Raw genomic sequence first — 16,188 nt, forward strand, 5'->3', positions numbered from 1 at the left:
TGATCAAACATTGTCCATAATTGGATGACCATAAAGACAATTGATGGGTACTCCACGAAGCATGCTAAGGGACATGAGTGACCTAGATGGAACTTGCCCATCCTGCGTAACAGGATAAATGTCTATGGGACCAAAATTAAACTGGACAAGGATGACAAGATCTATTCCTTGTGTTCAATATAGACATAAGGGAAAAAGGGTAATTGTACACATAAGTATTATCATAAAAGGAGTTGTCAGATCACATGACATTTTTGTGTCTTGGGTAGCAGTGATATGCTTCTAGATATCGCTCACTGTTTATTATGTTAAATACGTGATTTAATATAATTGCCAATGCCGCGAAAACCTACAGGGTCACGTACAAAAGGACGGATTGATGAGAGATAGAGTAACTAAGGAATACCGTAATGTACGGTACACTTAAGTGAATTGTAGAACATCGTAAGGTACGACGTACTTAAGTAGAATACGAAATATGGTAAGGTACCACACGCTTAAGTGATTTTGGCATAGTATATGATATGGGCCACATACACTTGAGTGGGCTTTTTAGCTTGCAGCCCACACAAGTGGTTCTATAAATAGAACCCTTGTGAAGAAGCATTTGTGCAGTTGGAATTTTGTTTCTCTCTCACTCTCACTCAAAGCCTTCATTCGTAGCAGCTAGCATTGAGATTGAAGGAATCCGTTCGTGTGGACTGAGTAGAGGCGTTGTCATCGTTCAACGTTCGTGATCGCTCCGTAGATCTGCATCAAAGGTTACAATCGCCACAAGAGGTAACGGTTCTATCACTGATCATGCCCATTCGTAAGGATCACTAAAGGAGAAATTTTAAATTCCAATGCGTTTTGGATCGTCATTCTCCTTCATGATGGTCATGTTAATTTGACATCACAAGATACATGTTGGGTTGTGGATTCTGGTGCATCATTCCACGTAACGTCACAAAGGGGTTTCTTTTCCTCCTATATAAGCAGTGATTTTGATCATGTAAGAATAGGGAATGATAATACATCTAAAATCATGGGAAATGAGATATTTGTCTAGAAACAAACATCGGTTGTTAACTAACATTGAAAGATATGAGACATGTCCCTTACATGCGTCTCAATCTAATATCCACCAGACTACTAGACGAAGAAGGCTATACTAGTGTGTTTGGGTATAAGAAGTGGAGGATAACAAAAAATTCCTTGGTAATAGCGCGAGGCAAGAAAGTGAGCACTCTTTATGTAATAGAAGCCAGAGTTAATACTGGGTGCATTCACGCTCTCGGAGAAGACTTCTCGACCGAGCTATGGCATAAACGGCTCAGACATATGAGTCAGAAAGGATTTCAAATTCTAGCCAAAAGAGGTACTTTGGCAGGTATGAAAGGATTGAAAATGTCGCTTAAGCCATGTACACATTGCTTGGTTGAAAAGCAACATAAAGCTTTATTTCAATATAAGGCCCCGCATAGAAGACCACGTGTTTTAGATTTGGTACATTTTGATGTTTCTGGTCCAATGAACACTAGTAATCTTGGAGGTGCAAGGTATTTTGCTACCTTTATTAATGAATACTCTAGAAAACTTTGGGCATATACCCTAAAAACAAAAGACCAGGTGTTTGTAGTATTCAAAAAGTTTCACGCTAGTGTTGAGTGAGAAACTAGAAAGAAGTTAAATTGTGTTCACGCTAAAAATGGAGGAGAATTTATTGGAGATTTCAAAAATTAATGTACGAGTAATGGAATTCGACATGAAAGATCTATTCCAAAGACACCTCAACGCAATGGATTGGTTGAGAGAAAAAACATAACTATTATTGAAAGAGTGAGAATAATGTTATCTCATGCCATATTACCTAAGAGTTTTTGGGGTGAGGCTCTGATGACTGTAGTTGATTTAATCAACTTATCCCCTTCAACTCCATTGAATGGTGATGTTCCAAATAGATTTTGGATAGGTAAAGATGTATCCACAACCATTTAAAGGTGTTTGGTTGTAGAGCGTTTGTTCACGTTACAAAAGATGAGAGATCAAAACTCGACTCAAAGTCGAAGGAATGCATCTTCTTGGGATCAAAACTCAACTTGGATCCAATTCCTCCTCTAGAGCGTTGCAGGGGAGATGAAATAGAAGATATTAAAGATGCAAAAAATGAATCTCCAATTAATAATGGTCTAACTGAAGAAGTAACAAATGGTAATAGAAGATACAGTTATAATGAAGATATTATTGAAGATTATGAGAATGAAAAACAAGAGCCCCAAATAAGAAGGTCATCTAGGATACCTAAATCGCAAACCAAATATCCTACAACAAAATTTGTGTTACTCACTGATGGGGGAGAACCAGAGTCTTATGAAGAAGCTATGATGGAGTGGTTGAAATTCATGCAAGAAGAAATTCAATCCTTGCACGAGAACTTGACTTGTAAGTTGGTAGATTTACCGAAAGGCAAAAGAGCACTTAAAAACAAATGGGTGTACAAGTTCAAGACCTGGGAGATCAACTCACGACCCAGATACAAAGTGAGATTATTCGTGAAAAACTTCAATCAAAAGAAATGTGTTGACTTTGAAGATATTTTTTTACCCGTAGTAAAGATGTCATCTATTCGGATAGTGTTGGGTTTGGCGGCAAGTTTAAATCTAGATGTGGAACAATTGGATGTGAAGATTGCTTTTTTTCATGGAGATTTAGAAGAAGAAATTTACATTGAGCAACCAGAGGGACTCAGACTCAAAGGAAAAGAAGACTTAGTATGTCAGTTGAAAAAAAGTTTGTATTGACTTAAGCAAGCATCGCGCCAATGGTACAAGAAATTTGATTCTTTCATGATTAATCATGGATATCAAAGGACTACTTATGATCATTGTGTGTTCGTGAAGTGATTTGATGATTGTGAGTTCATCATACTACTCTTATATGTTGATGATATGTTGATCGTAGGATAAAATAGTGAGAAGATAAGCAAGTTGAAGAATGAAATGAAGAAGTATTTTTTAATGAAAGACATGGGACCAACAAAGTGTATGCTTTGTATGTCCATCTGATGTGATAGAAGGGAAAACAAGTTGTGGCTATCACAAGAAAAATATATCGAGAAAGTACGGGAGTGGTTTCACATGGAAAAGGAAAACCATGTTGCTACTCCACCTGCTAGTCACTTTAATCTTAGTTCAAAGCAGAGAGTGAAATTGAAAAGGAAGAGATGCATAAGGTGCCATATGCCTCAACTGTTGGTGGTTTAATGTATGTGTCATACCCCAAAATTTGCCCGTTGGCATTACCAAGCATTTTCCAAGACCCTCTGACTTGTTCTGCAAGGCACTGATATCAAATGGACAAAAACCCACTCACAACAGGCCCAATCCACAGGCGGCCCAAAACAGCTGGCTCGCTAGGCGAGCAGCTCCTTCGCCTAGCGAACATTTCATCATGCCACTCGCCCAGCGAAGCATTGGATCCAGGAAAAAGCCCAGACCTAGTTTGCTCGCTAGGCGAGCAATTCCTTCGCCTAGCGAAGCTTGCGAGAATTTGAGGTTTTGGACCTCATTTTAAGCCCATTAGGTCACCACTACCTCTACTATAAATACCTGCTCCTCTGCCACGAAAAAGGGACAGAGACGGACTCATCCACACGGAGACACTCACACAGAGACCCAGAGGAAACCCTAGCACCGAAACCCTGCTGATCCAAAGAGTTCAGAAGGCGGAAACCCTGAAAGCCGCTTATCCGCTCCGAAGCTACCGCCGCCCAACTCGATCCGGCTCGCCAATTCAAGGTTGCAACTCGATTTGCAAACAGGTTTGCATCACTATTATCGCTTTAGTTTCTTAATTGGCATATGATATCGCTTTAGGATTCTTAATTGGCATGTGATTATCACTTTGTATTCTCATGTTGCATGTGGTACCGCTTTAGTTTCTTAATTGGCATATGATATCGCTTTAGGATCCTTAATCGGCATGTGATCATCACTTTGTATTCTCATTTTGCATGCGATACCGCTTTAGTTTATTAATCGGCATGTGATCATCACTTTGTATCCTCATTTGGCATATGGTACCGCTTCATGTTCTTAATTTGTGGACGATATTATAATTGAATTCATAAACATTTTGAAGTTTTGCATGTGGATTTAAGTGTGCTTGAATATTGTGAAGCTGAACCATATAATTATGCGTTGGATGCCATAAGCCATGCTGCAGGTTGAGCTCATAATGTTCTCAAATTTCAAACCCGTGGCAGCTCGCTAGCTCATCGCTAGGCGAGCCCGCAGCGAGCCTTCGCTGAGCCTTCGCTAGGCGAAGCAGAGGCGAACGGGACAGGGGCTGCTTTGTCTTTTATTTTTACCTAATGATGATTCTGCATTATTTGGCTTAAATTCCTGGCTGTTATATTTATTTTATGGTGCAATTTCCAATTGTATTTTACCTCGATGCTTTAATCCGTGTGTTCATGGTGTAAAGGCTAGCATACTTCCGAAGAAATAGCCGGCTAGGTACTCCGCTTTATGCATGGGAAGCCTTCATGGAGAGGGATTCTAAATTATTTCACTTTAATGTGAAGATTCATATTGATTGCCTAATTAATTTTAATGTAGTGATCCTTAATGTGTTGATTTTAATGTATCGATTTAATGCGGTATCACCATAATTACCTAATGAACTTAAAAGATGGACTTTAAATAAATGATATCGGACCTCTCTTTATTACCCCACGATTACAATATTACGGTCATGTCCCGCGAATATGGGGATATCCTTAGCAAAGACCCTTCGGTAAAATCATCATAGTCCCTCGGACGTTGCCTTCGAAAACACGATTTTGTCCCTCGATGACCCTTCGGTGTAGCCTACGGTTAAATGATGATAGTCCCTTCGAATGCTAAGGTATCCTCACAACTGTTGCCTTCAATGACCAGCCGATGACCCTACGACGACCCTTCTACATCCCAAGGATAAACTACTTACTTCTCAATAGTAAGGACAGTTTTACCCTCACAAGGATAGGAAATGACGGTAAAGATCTCGGACAAGTATAACCTTAACTGCTCATTCATAACAAAAATGCTTTTCACACCTCACACCTTTCAAATATCTTTTTTTGGAAAATCACCACTTAGCATACATCCGCACTAGGATCATTGCCGAGTTATATTTTTCTAAATTACTTTCGAAAAACCAAACGAGATAACCACTTTGTATACATTCAGGCAAGAATCATTACAAAGTTAAATTCTCATTTTCAAAACATTTTTCACACAGTTCTCAACCACCTTTTTCAAACAAAGAAAACATAAATGATTGAGCAATTAAGAGCCCATGGATAACCATGGATACAAAGGGTGCTAACACCTTCCCTTTGTATAAAGTACCTCCCGAACCTAAGAATTTAAAATTAAGGTCTTTCCTGTTCTTTTCCACCTTTCCTTAAGGGATAAAAGAAAAGTCGGTGGCGACTCTTGCTAACCGCGACATTGCGATTACAAATCCAATAAAGTCCAGTTCACCGTATGACAGAACTGGCGACTCTGCTGGGGACTATAAAGAGAGGTCCACCTTAAAAATCATTTATGTTTTAATTTGTTCTTTCGTTTTAAGGGATTGTCTGAGTGAAAGATCCTACACCCGGATCTAGTGTACCTTAGGTAAGTAGCAATAGATCATCTCGACTATCCGGCGTATACTGGAATGGTCAAAATGATGGCTACGGTTAATGTGACACTTTGGTTGTCCTGATGTTCCTCATGTTCACTTGAGGAAAAATTTGGCTTCCGCGTGGTGTCATCAAAGCATTAATCAGACCTTTAGAACCCTAATTGACTCATCCTGGCCATTAGAAAGTAGTGAGGTAACTGACTTCGGTTCCGACTGGGGTTGGTTGATACTCGATACTACACTCTTTAAGATTGGACTTTAGGGAAGCTTCGGTCAACCACTTGGTGTTGCACTGAGGTGGACCTAAAGAAAGGTCAATGATTGGAGATCCTTCCAGAACCCGGTTACTATTCTAGGACAGGGTGAACCAACCAAACTTCAGTGGGAGGGTACTTACCTATGGAACTCATGCAAGCCTTAAAACCTAGGAATGATTGTTGTGTGACATGTCTGTGCTTGCATAACATCATAACATCATCATAACATCATCATAACATCATAACATCATACTAACCGTTTCAAGGACTTAGGAATTTAGCTTTGCTCTTTTGAACAGGTTATGGCTTCCAGGAAGACTATCCGGATCAATCTTGTAACGATCTCTCCTCAACTCAAGGATTTGGTGTCAGAACTCCCCGATCATGCTCAGTTCAACAAGAAACATGGTCATCTTCTCAACCTAGTTACCACTGGTTTCAAGGAAGATATGATGAGAGTCCTATTCCAGTTCTTCGATCCTAAGCATCATTGCTTCACTTTCCCAGATTATCAGCTGGTACCCACATTAGAAGAATTCTCCCAGCTGCTCGGGATACCTATCCTGGATCAAATACCTTTCAGTGATCTGGAAAAGATTCCGAAGCCTGAAGAGGTTGCCGCAGCTTTACGCATGACAAAATCTGACATTGAGACCAATTGGGTAACAAGGAGTGGAACGAAAGGTTTACTTGCCAAATTTCTGATAAGTAAGGCCCGAGAATTCCTAAAAGTTGTGAATGTCCAGGCTTTTGAAGATGTTCTAGCATTGCTAATCTATGGTTTGGTGCTATTCCCTAATCCGGACCAATTCATAGATGTGAATGCTATTAAGATATTCCTCACTCATAACCCTGTGCCTACCTTGCTTGGAGATGTCTTGCATTCCCTTCACACTCGTACCATGAAGAGGCAAGGGACTCTCATGTGCTGCATACCTCTATTGTCTAGGTGGTTTATTTCGCACCTTCCTCAATCAGTTTTAAAGAATGATCAAAATCTGAAATGGTCTCAAAGGATAATGGCACTCTCCCATTCAGACATCCGTTGGTGTTCTAACCTCAGAGAAAATGTTATCATCATCGACCGTTGTGGAGAATTCCCTAATGTACCACTCCTGGGGATAAGGGGAGGTATTACTTATAATCCTGCCTTAGCCCTACGTCAGTTCGGGCATGCTCGAAGAGATGGTCCACATGAAATGATCATCGAAGGCATTGTGTTCGACTATGACAACGATTCTCAAGGTCTCCGTCAAAGGTTTGTACGAGCTTGGGGCATGGTGAAAAGAAGCACTTTAGGACAGAAAAACTCTATTCCTATGGAACCTTATCTCAGATGGGTACGCGCCAGAGCTCGTGAACTTGTCATGCCATATCTTGCAATCGGACCTCAGATTGTCGAACCTGAAGCTGAAGGAGATGCTCCCCAGATTATTTCTTACCCAGATATGCCTACTGATGCTGAGGAATTGAAAAGATCCTGGACCCAGTTGAGAGAGGAGAGAGATACTTTCGAAGCTCAGTTCAATGCAGAAAGGAAGAAAGTACTAGAGCTCGCCAGCCAGCTTAATGAGGAACGAAGACTCAATGCATATCTTCGCCCGAAAAGAAGTCGCCCCTGGGAGACTTGAACTTTCATTGTATTTTTACTATTATTCCTTTTGTAATGAACATTGATCAAAAAAAAAGTAGCAATAAACATTTCTCTCTTGTTGGGGATTTATGCAAAGTTAAATTCCAAAAGTCCTTGAAAACATTTCATACATTGCATCGCATAACATAACATTGCATAACAGGTGTTCTAAAGGACCATATTCTCACGGTCTGCCTCTTACACAGAAAAAATGGATCTCGAACAAACTGTCAAAGATCTCCAGACTCAGAATGCTCAGTTCAAGGAGATGATGCTAAGCTTATCCAAGGGGCATGTCATACGGTGAACTGGACTTTATTGGATTTGTAATCGCAATGTCGCGGTTAGCAAGAGTCGCCACCGACTTTTCTTTTATCCCTTAAGGAAAGGTGGAAAAGAACAGGAAAGACCTTAATTCAGATTCTTAGGTTCGGGAGGTACGTTATACAAAGGGAAGGTGTTAGCACCCTTTGTATCCATGGTTATCCATGGGCTCTTAATTGCTCAATCATTTATGTTTTCCTTGTTTGAAAAAGGTGGTTGAGAAATGTGTAGGAAATGTTTTGAAAAGGAGAATTTAACTTTGTAATGATTCTTGCATGAATGTATACAAAGTGGTCATCTCGTTTAGCTTTTTGAAAGTAGTTTAGAAAAATATAACTCGGCAATGATCCTAGTGCGGATGTATGCTAAGTGGTGATTTTCTAAAAAAAAGATGTTTGGAAATGTGTGAGGTGTGAAAATCGTTTTAGGTTATGAATGAGCAATTAAGGGTGTACCTGTCCGAGGTCTTTCCGGGCATTTCCTATCCTTATGAGGGTGAAACTGTTCTTACTATTGAGAAGTAAGTAGTTTTATCCTTGGGATGTAGAAGGGTCATCGTAGGGTCATCGATTGGTCATTGAAGGCAACAGTTGTGAGGATACCTTAGCATTCGAAGGGACTATCATCATTTAACCGTAGGCTACCGAAGGGTCATCGGGGGACGAAATCGTATTTCCGAAGGCAACATCCGAGGGACTATGATGATTTAACCGAAGGGTCTTTGCTAAGGATATCCCCATATTCGCGGGACATGACCGTAATACCGTAATCGTGGGGTAATAAAGAGAGGTCCGATATCATTTAATTAAAGTCCATGTTTTAAGTTCATTATGTAATTATGGTGATACCGCCTCAAATCGATACATTAAAATCAACACATTAAGGATCACTACATTAAAATTAATTAGGCAATCAATATGAATCTTCACATTAAAGTGAAATAATTTAGAATCCCTCTCCATGAAGGCTTCCCATGCATAAAGCGGAGTACCTAGCCGGCTATTTCTTCGGAAGTATGCTAGCCCTTACACCATGAACACACGGATTAAAGCATCGAGGTAAAATACAATTGGAAATTGCACCATAAAATAAATATAACAGCCAGGAATTTAAGCCAAATAATGCAGAATCATCATTAGGTAAAAATAAAAGACAAAGCAGCCCCTGTCCCGTTCGCCTCTGCTTCGCCTAGCGAAGGCTCAGCGAAGGCTCGCTGCGGGCTCGCCTAGCGATGAGCTAGCGAGCTGCCACGGGTTTGAAATTTGAGAACATTATGACCTCAACCTGCAGCATGGCTTATGGCATCCAACACATAATTATATGGTTCAACTTCACAATATTCAAGCACACTTAAATCCACATGCAAAACTTCAAAATGTTTATGAATTCAATTATAATATCATCCACAAATTAAGAACATGAAGCGGTACCATATGCCAAATGAGAATACAAAGTGATGATCACATGCCGATTAATAAACTAAAGCGGTACCGCATGCAAAATGAGAATACAAAGTGATGATCACATGCCGATTAAGGATCCTAAAGCGATATCATATGCCAATTAAGACACTAAAGCGATAATAGTGATGCAAACCTGTTTGCAAATCGAGTTGCAACCTTGAATTGGCGAGCCGGATCGAGTTGGGCGGCGGTAGCTTCGGAGCGGATAAGCGGCTTTCAGGGTTTCCGCCTTCTGAATTCTTTGGATCAGCAGGGTTTCGGCGCTAGGGTTTCCTCTGGGTCTCTGTGTGAGTGTCTCCGTGTGGATGAGTCCGTCTCTGTGTGTTCTTTTTCGTGGCAGAGGAGCAGGTATTTATAGTAGAGGTAGTGGTGACCTAATGGGCTTAAAATGAGGTCCAAAACCTCAAATTCTCGCAAGCTTCGCTAGGCGAAGGAATTGCTCGCCTAGCGAGCAAACTAGGTCTGGGTTTTTTCCTGGATCCAATGCTTCGCTGGGCGAGTGGCATGATGAAATGTTCGCTAGGCGAAGGAGCTGCTCGCCTAGCGAGCCAGCTGTTTTGGGCCGCCTGTGGATTGGGCCTGTTGTGAGTGGTTTTTTGTCCATTTGATATCAGTGCCTTGCAGAACAAGTCAGAGGGTCTTGGAAAATGCTTGGTAATGCCAACGGGCAAATTTTGGGGTATGACAGCTGCCCCTGTTCAATATTCTCGAACCGAGAGAGTAGAATGGCATGTGCCGTTCGTGGTCTGGAGGTGAAAGATTATTGAACACTAGAATGCCCCGAAAATTTGCGCTTGTCCATCAGTCTTGACGGAGATGGGCTTAAAGATGCCATCCAAGAAACTTGCTGAGGAGATTTCCAGATTGTGTCGTACGTTAGACGATATCTAGAGACATGGGTGTCACACCGGGTCATACATCAGACCGTATAGTGAGTCATCCATTATGCCGTCGACTTCACTGGGAGTCAGAGTATGCTATATACTGCTGGGGATATGGGATCAGCCTGGACCGTATGTTAGACCGTGTCTGAATACCAGAGTGAGTTGTTCATTAGGCGGATGACTTTGCTGGGGATGAAAGATCAGAATGGATCGTACACTAGATCGCATCTGGGTTGCAGAATGGGCCGTCCGTTAGGCTGAATCTGCTGAAAAGGGAGTAGTCGTATACCAGACCACCATTCAGAAATGTACCTGTCCGAAGGTAGCACCTGAGAAAGGGAGTAGCCGTATACCAGACTACCATTCAGAAATGTACCTGTCCGAAGGTAGCACCTGAGAAAGGGAGTAGCCATATACTAGGCTACCATTCAGGAATGTACCTGTCCGAAGGTAGCACCTGAGAAAGGGAGTAGCCATATACTAGACTACCATTCAGGAATGTACCTGTCCGAAGGTAGCACCTGAGCAAGGGAGTAGCCGTATACTAGACTACCATTCAGGAATGTACCTGTCCGAAGGTAGCACCTGAGCAAGGGAGTAGCTGTATACTAGACTACCATTCAGGAATGTACCTGTCCGAAGGTAGCACCTGAGCAAGGGAGTAGCCGTATACTAGACTACCATTCAGGAATGTACCTGTCCGAAGGTAGCACCTGAGAAAGGGAGTAGCCGTATACTAGACTACCATTCAGGAATGTACCTGTCCGAAGGTAGCACCTGAGAAAGGGAGTAGCCATATACTAGACTACCATTCAGGAATGTACCTGTCCGAAGGTAGCACCTGAGCAAGGGAGTAGCCATATACTAGACTACCATTCAGGAATGTACCTGTCCGAAGGTAGCACCTGAGAAAGGGAGTAGCCATATACTAGACTACCATTCAGGAATGTACCTGTCCGAAGGTAGCACCTGAGCAAGGGAGTAGCTGTATACTAGACTACCATTCAGGAATGTACCTGTCCGAAGGTAGCACCTGAGCAAGGGAGTAGCCGTATACTAGACTACCATTCAGGAATGTACCTGTCCGAAGGTAGCACCTGAGAAAGGGAGTAGCCGTATACTAGACTACCATTCAGGAATGTACCTGTCCGAAGGTAGCACCTGAGAAAGGGAGTAGCCGTATACTAGACTACCATTCAGGAATGTACCTGTCCGAAGGTAGCACCTGAGAAAGGGAGTAGCCGTATACTAGGCTACCATTCAGGAATGTACCTGTCCGAAGGTAGCACCTGAGAAAGGGAGTAGCCGTATACTAGACTACCATTCAGGAATGTACCTGTCCGAAGGTAGCACCTGAGGAGATAAAGGTCTAACTTGGTCGTACATTAAACCTTATCTGAGTTGTCCGAGGACTTGACGGTCTAACTTGGTCGTACACTAGACTGTCACTGAGCAGAATCTGGTCTAACTTGGTCGTACATTAGACTGTATCTGGGCAGAATCCGACTTGAAGGTCTAACTTGGTCGTACATTAGACTGTATTTGAGTGGTATTTGAAGATTTGAAGGTCTAACTTGGTCGTACATTAGACTGTATCTGAGTTAATGAAGGTCAGAATGGATCGTACGCTAGATCGTATCTGAGTTGAAGGAGTCATGTGTTGAGATGAATCAGGATGGACCATATGCTAGGCAGTACCTGAGAAGTGAAGGTCCAACTGGGTCGTACATTAGACCGTGTTGGAATAGTTGAAGATCAGAATTGATCGTCCGTTAGATCGTATCTGAGTGGAAGGAGTCATATGTTGGGCTGAGTCAGAAAGAATCGTACGGTAGGCCATATCTGATAGTATTTGTGTATGCTGTATTTGCAATGAATATTTGGGATGGGCTTATAGATGCCATCGTTAGGAGGATGTCAGAATGGATGTTGACATGGAGCAGATCTGAAAGATGTATCTGAAGAAGAAAGTAGTCGTACGCTAGACTACACCTCGGAATATACCGTATGCTAGGCAGTGTCTGAGGGTTATAGTTGAATTTTGAATGTAATTGATGAGGATGTCCGTCTGAATGGACCTTTGTTTTGACTATGTCAGGAGGATAATTGACCTGAAAAATAAAGTTAGCTTCATGCCATGTCATGATGCATGAGATGCAAATGTTGTATGCATGCGTATGCTGTGAAATGATGTAATGAGTGAATTATGCGTCTGGAATGAATGAGAGCATTGTATACATGTATATGTTATGAAATGATGTAATATATATGATGCGGAATGAAAATTGTATGTAGGTATGTGATGTGAAATGATGTAATGAATGCGCTATGCGTCTGAGACGTTCTTCCAGGGGACACTACTGGGGAAGTAAACCTCAGTCTTCTGGTCGGAGATATTTGTATTGATGACCCTTTCTTAGCTGGGGGATACTTGGTTACTGTCTGACGATGGACACACTCAACAGAGCCTGGCTGGGGATGGAAGAGGTGACCTGTCTGTCTGGTGGTGCCGACCTCTTCTGGGGAATAATTGGCGTTGCCGGGGAATAGAATTAGCAACGGATTTATTGGGAAGCAGGGTTAGACCTTATCCACGATCCTGAAGTCTCTTAGTAACTGCCATTACCATTCTAGGCATGTATTTTTGGTAAATATTGATCATATTCAAATGCATAAGTCAATTCAAATTAAATCAATGGATGTTTATGCAATCAAAACAGAAAAAGTAAAACAAAAACATCTTTTTTGTAAGAGAGTTGCATTGATTTTGAAAGAAGGCCTATAAACAGGCAAATTGTGTAAGGGAGACAGAAATCCTAGTAAGAGGAAATTGTCAAGAAAAAGAGAAAGCTATGCAGCAAAAGTCCTATCGATTCTAATTCCACCACTGTCATTATGTCTTCAAGCATCTCATCTCCTGCTGTCGGATAGAAGTAATTAGCTTGTTCAGTCCTTTGAACTTGGTTGAAGCTGACAGAGAACGGGACATAGTCATACGCTTTAATCCCTAATTTTTGCCTGGACCGCCTTTTCAGGTTTTCAGTCCACCGGGATACCCTTTTTTGCTCAAGCCGCCTTTTCAGGTTTTCGACTTGCCGGGTGTACGTCTTTATATGTTTATCCCTAATTTTTGCCCGAACCCTTTTGGTTCGCCGGGATGCCCTTACTTTTGCCTAGGTACGTCGACCTAGCGGGTCTCTTTTATGCGTAGTATTTTTTTTAACTATGCCCGCGTTCACAGGAGGAGGGAAGTCTTCGCCATCCATTGTAGCAAGCATCATGGCTCCACCAGAGAATACCTTCTTAACTACAAATGGCCCTTCGTATGTGGGAGTCCATTTGCCCCTGGGATCACCTTGTGGTAGAATGGTACGCTTGATAACTAAGTCGCCGATTTGGTACACTCGTCTCTTGACCTTTTTGTTGAATGCCTGGGTCATGCGCTTCTGATATATCTGCCCATGACAAACAGCCGCAAATCTCTTTTCATCAATCAGATTTATCTGATCGAGTCGAGTTTGAATCCATTCATCCTCATCTAAGCCTGCATCTTTCACAATTCTTAGAGAGAGAATCTGAACTTCCACTGGTAAAACGGCTTCCATTCCATAGACTAAAGAGAAAGGGGTTGCCCCTGTCGAAGTGCGGTAACCATGAAGAGCAAGAGGTAACATCTCATGCCAGTCTTTGTACGTTATGTCGTTTTTTGTATGATCTTCTTGATATTCTTATTGGCAGTCTCCACGGCGCCGTTCGTCTTTGGCCGGTACGGAGAAGAGTCATGGTGCTTTATTTTGAACTGCGTGTAGAGTTCAGTTTAGTACCATTATCAGTGATAACTCTTTCAGGAGACAGCAGGTTTCTCGAATGTATACTTGATAAGATCCATCTTAGAAATCAATAAAGTGGTATGATTCAACATATACTGTCTTAGTCGGCGAGCAGCCCAAGCCAAAGCGCAGCAAGCTTTCTCGAGCTGTGAGTATCTTGTTTCACAGTCGGTACCTTTTGCTAAGGCAGTGTATGACATGCTCTTTTCGACCAGACTCGTCATGTTGCCCCAGCACACCCTATTGAATTTTCTAACACGGTCAAATACATAGTTAGAGGTCTTCCTTCAACTGGTAGCATTAGAATTGGAGGTTCTTGGAGATACTTCTTGATTTTGTCGTTCATCATTCCGTACCATCTCTTGATTTTTTTCTCAGTAATTTGAAGATGGGTTTGCAAGTTGCAGTCAAGTGCGGGATGAATCGGGCAATGTAATTCGAGTGCCCCAAGAAACCTCTGACTTCTTTCTTGTTTACTCTAGTACTCAGATTTACAATTTCAATTGATTCCTCATGCGGCTGTATAGTCTTTTGTAGTACCAGTCTGGCAAGTTCTCTAGGGACTTCACAATCTTCCTCACTTCCATCCTCGGCTTGGTAGATCGGATTTTCAAAGTCATAATGAACAGTAGCAGAACTATTATCAACAGGATCCAGAGTGGGTATGGATCGGCAAATTGTTACGTGAGTGTGTGCAAGAAAACATAGCTTGTTTGAAAAATGACAGGAAAGATAAAGAGCGCAATATTTGAATGCAAAAAGTCCATTGATTTATTGCATATGAATATGCTTATGAAAATGACAAACATTTAACATTAGCTATTATGCCCCGGGTATAGACACAATGCTTTTGAAATACTAAAATAGCAATAACAATTACTCTCGACTAAAGGAAATCGGGGTAGTGTCTTCAGCCTTCCAATTGTCGAGTCTGTCACCAATTGTCGGGAAAATCCAGCTATCCAAGTCATAATCGTTATCAGTATCTTCCACAGCATTGACAGTCTCGTCCTGATTAGGCAGAGGAGCAGTGATGACATTAGGAGTCTCCGGAGGATCAGAGGTAGTCACCTGTATCTTTCCACTTCGAATGCCACTTTCAACATGTTCACCTGTTAATATAAGTTCAGTGAAACCCAATGAGGAACTCCTTAATAGATGGCCGTAGAATGGGCCAGTCAGTGTGCTCATGAACATGTCCACTAATTCTCGATCAGTCATAGGGGGTTTGACTCTGCCAGCCAAATCTCTCCATTTTTGAGCATATTCTTTGAAGCCTTCTTTAGATCCCATAGTCATATTCTGCAACTGCAGCCGAGTAGGCGCTAATTCAGAATTGTACTGGTACTGCTTATAGAAAGATGTTGCTAAATCAGTCCAGGTGCGGATGTCAGAGCTCTCGAGCTGATAATACCATTCCAACTGAGTGCCAGACAGACTTTCTTGGAAGAAATGGATCCACAGTTTCTTATCAGTAGTATGCGGCTGAATCTTTCCCACATAGGCCCTTAAATGCATCTGAGGACAGGATGCACCATCGTACTTAGTGAAAGTGGGGATTTTGAATTTGCGGGGAATGGTCACATCGGAGACTAGACCCAAACTCTCGAAATCTAGACCAGGCGCCTTCTGACCCTCCATGGCTAGCATGCGTTCTTCCAGCAATTTGTACTTATCATCTCTTGGAGAGTACTGTTCATTTTCATAGTTCTCATCGTCATCCTCAGGGTTGGAGAAATCAGCATTCTCTTCCTCTGAGTCATTCTCCGCCCCCTCTTCTGGACCATTCGGGATTCCAAATTTGATTCCCGTAGCCTGTCCTTTACGCCTTCTTCCCGGGTTAACGAAACTCACAGCTTTCTTGTCTTTCTTCTTTTCAACCAAAAGAGCCTTCAGTCCTCCTGCCCCTTGGATAAGCTTAGCATCATCTCCTTGAACTGAGCATTCTGAGTCTGGAGATCTTTGACAGTTTGTTCGAGATCCATTTTTTCTGTTTGGAGGAAAACCGTGAGAACACTGATCCCTTTAGAACACCTGTTATGCAATGTTATGCTATGCAATGTATGAAATGTTTTCAAGGATTTTTGGAATTTAACTTTGCATAAACTACCAAAAAAGGAAACTCTATTTTTTTTTTTT

This window comes from Lathyrus oleraceus, chromosome 7 (assembly GCF_024323335.1).
Source record: "Lathyrus oleraceus cultivar Zhongwan6 chromosome 7, CAAS_Psat_ZW6_1.0, whole genome shotgun sequence".
Taxonomy (NCBI): Eukaryota; Viridiplantae; Streptophyta; class Magnoliopsida; order Fabales; family Fabaceae; genus Lathyrus; species Lathyrus oleraceus.